Below are 3,651 nucleotides of genomic sequence, written 5' to 3'. Positions count from 1 at the left end.
TATGAAGTTTTACATATTGACTTTAATCTGTTATTTAAAATGTAGTCTGTTTTTATATAAGAATTACCATGTTTGTAAGCTCAAAAAATACATAGTTTCAGTTGTCAGGGAATGTGAAAATAAAGTACCAAACAAACATATGAATGACGAGAATGACTGCTCTCTTTTAAATTCATGACTGCTGTCATTGCTTTAAATAGGAATGGCCTCCATAGGCTCATATATTTGAGTGCTTAGTCACCAGGCAAGTCTTTGATAAGATTAGAAAAGTCAGGAGATGTGGTCTTGTTGGAGAAAATGTGTCGTGGGGGAGAGAATGCTTTAGTCCAGGCCCAATCTCTCTCTGTCTCCTCATCATGTTGTACTCAAGTGCCTGTATCCCTCCATACTCCTTGATATAATGGTAGTGCACTAACCTTCTGAAACTGTAAACAAGCCCATAAGTAAGTTTTTTTTTTTTTTTAAGTTGCATTGATCATGGTCCTCTACACAGCAATAGAACAGCAACTAAGACAGAAGACGGTACCAGAGACTAGATTATAGCTGTGTTAGGCCTGATCATGCTGTGTATTGGATGAATACTTTAAGCTAGAAAAACAGTCATATGCTTTAGTAGGGCTTAATGGATATTGTAGAATGACCATGGAAGACGGTGGGAAACTTGAGTTGTGGTGGCTTGGGACAAGATGTTTCAGAGAAAAAAATTATTAATAACAGGTGTAGACACAATTCTTGTGATATTTTGGCAGAGAATGTGGCTGCTTTTGCTATGCCCCAAAATATATCAAGAGGCTAAGTTGACGAGTTTTAGATTAATGACACTGGAAAATGTGATTTCAATAAAGCTTAGTATTGGCTATATCATGTAGTTATTAGTAACCACTCTTATGCAGATCCATAATGAAAAGGAACAACTGGAAAACAGAAATAAAAAATACAAAAAAGATTTAGTTTGGGAAGAGAAAAACACCAAAAAATGTAGTTTAGCTAAGCCCAGCACTCAAGGAGATGAATGGTTTACAGAAAAACCTGATACTAAAGAAAATAAGGGGAATAGGAACCTCAGAAAAGACTCCACCCAGCAAAGCTTCTGAGAGACCAAAGAATAAAAAAACTGTTTTTTGGATTATTGGATTAAAGTTTAACACACAGGCCTGACATCTGTGACCACCTGCAGGGAGGAACCAACCTCAATGCATTCTTTCCTGCCCACTAGAGATAAAGTTGCTAAGAAACTGGCCTAGATCTCCCTTCTCACCTAGCAACATCCAGACCAAGAAAACCAGAACCTTTAATGGTTTTGGTGCCTTCCTCCAGCCAACCAGTTTAAAATGAAACCGCCCCTTCTGTGTTTCAACCAATAGATGCTTGCCAGGCTGGAATTCCCCAAGTCTGGGTGAGCTCTCCTACCCAGTCCTAGCTGACCTTTCTAATGCAGCAACCAGCGTGGGCCAGAGCCAGCTCTCCAGCTCTCATGCAATTGGGGCTGTATCATCCACACCTACACCATCATGGCAAGATCTACTCTCTTGCCCAGGAAAGATGCAAGGTCCACTCTCCCAAGTGCTGAAACAGGCAAAGGATGGCCCTGATCCCCCACTCTAATATGTTGCGGCAGGCTCACCTATAACATCCCAAACCAGTGACAGCTCTACTACGATGCGCAGGTGTGGTGCAGGTCTCACTCTCCCAAGAGTTGCGGTAGGTGAGGGGCATGGTCAACTAAGCTACTCTCAAGTTCCCAGGGCCAGCTAACTCATAATAACTAGGCAGGGATGGGTCCACTTCTGTACAAGCCTCCCACATCAGCATGTGCCAAGTGGCAACCCAGGCCAGGGCTGTCCACCTGGCCTTTGGTAGTAATAGAACCCTGCTGCTGTAGTGCCACGGGCGTAGATGTGTGCCCAGGACTCTGCCATGGTCCCTGATGGTGTCATGGGTTACTCACATCAAGCTTTTCTTAACTACCCTCGAGTCTCCAATTCTGCCTCTCTTCTTTGTGGTCACATCCTTCTGTTTCTCTTTCATTTCTCCACCACTTATTTGCTCCTCTTGGTGGCAACCAGGGTCTCTGAGTGTCTGGAGTCCTCTCAGGAATGGTCTCAAGAGTGCTATGTCAATCCTTTCCATTATGACACTGGACAGAGGTCATCTCAGCCATGGTCTGCTCGCCCAGGCCTGGACTGATGGTCACCATAGGCTAGCTCCTTGTCAGGGCCTCTTGATGCTGGACTGGCAGTTCTCTCAGACTCACCTTTTTAAGATATTCAGAGGTCAGAACACTGAGCTTAGACATAGCCTCTCTGTCACCTGTTCAGGCACATATGACACAGCAGCCCCTCCTCCAAACACCTCTAGGGGAAGGGTGAACTTTTATTTAATATTTTTTTTTAAATTTTTTTCTTCAAAATTTATTCATAATATATCCTGATGGAAGCCCCCTCCATTAACTCCCCCCCTCCAGTTCCACCTTCCCTTCTTTTCCCCTATCGCCTTCCCCTAGTGCACTGAAAGGGGGAGTTCTCTAGTTTTCCCATAACTTGTTAAATCTCATCATGAACTTTAATTTTTGTTAGTCAGTTGTTCAACTATGTTGAGATTCTACAGACAAAGGCTACAAGTTTTAGGACAATTTTACTCAACTTATTTTGTTGTTTGTTTGTTTGTTTGTTTTAAATTTTAGCAATGCAGATGAGGGTAACCTTGGATGTTTTTAACATTCTGCCCCACCAAGAGCTGAACTTGCATTATATGTCATTTACATAGTGCTGGGTTCTAACTCGGCACTTCATGCATTCTAGGCAACTCTCCAAATATCAAAGAACAAACAAAAAATGATGGACAAATGTGGGTGCTGGTTACAAATTGTAGCTTACCTACCCTGCCTCTAATTTGAACTATTAAAATTTGTAAACATTGTTATTAAAAAATTAACCAAAGGACACAATTATGTACCAAATGGAAGTAAAAATTCTAAGCAATTAAATTATTTAAAATTTCTGAAATAATTGTATTCTGATATTTGAGTTTATGTTTTATAGTACTGAAAGTTATTTTTGAATAAAGCAATTCAAAGCAAACTGTTAGTTTTGGTACTTGAAGAAACTGGAAGCATTATACTTTCTTTTTCTAACATTACACATTTTTAGATCACTATAGTATTAAATGTTTGCTACCCGACCAAATGACAAGTTTAAGTGACTTTGTTTTTATCCTGCGTTAAACGATGCATTTGATTTTAGATTACTACTTACTGAGCAATAGAATTTGTCAACAGTATTGTATGGTGTTAGATTATGTTTGTTCTAACTGTTCCCAGAGGGAGTGCTTCTGTCTTTAATCTGAATTTTTATTCTATATAATTCTTCAGCTAAAATGCTGCATATTAAAATTGCATACACTGGATGCAACAGAAAAAATATTTTCCTCTCATTTCTAGAACCAAATCTTGTAAACACTGTATTGTACAAACTTATGAATATTCAAATAGTTACTCAGACTCTTCAATAATATTTTCCAGCTTTCATGTACTATTAGGTTTATTTTAAAAAGAAAACGAGGACAAGAATGCACTGTATGTGAGGGCCAGAGGAACCGAAACTCTGAAATGGGTGAGTGGAGGGGCAACTGAAACCAGCACATCGACATTGA

The 3,651-nt window shown here is 39.9% G+C and overlaps 1 pseudogene; it reads right to left on the bottom strand.

Moving 5' to 3' along the window:
* Nucleotides 1-2,240: 2,240 nt before the first annotated feature.
* LOC129679085 (small nucleolar RNA SNORA17) lies at nt 2,241-2,365 on the bottom strand (annotated as a pseudogene).
* Nucleotides 2,366-3,651: the final 1,286 nt, after the last annotated feature.

The sequence above is a fragment of the Psammomys obesus genome, unplaced genomic scaffold, assembly GCF_907164565.1.
Source record: "Psammomys obesus unplaced genomic scaffold, mPsaObe1.curated_primary_1811, whole genome shotgun sequence".
Taxonomy (NCBI): Eukaryota; Metazoa; Chordata; class Mammalia; order Rodentia; family Muridae; genus Psammomys; species Psammomys obesus.
Note: the sequence above shows the minus strand (reverse complement) of the source record. Positions and strands in the feature narration are given on the sequence as shown.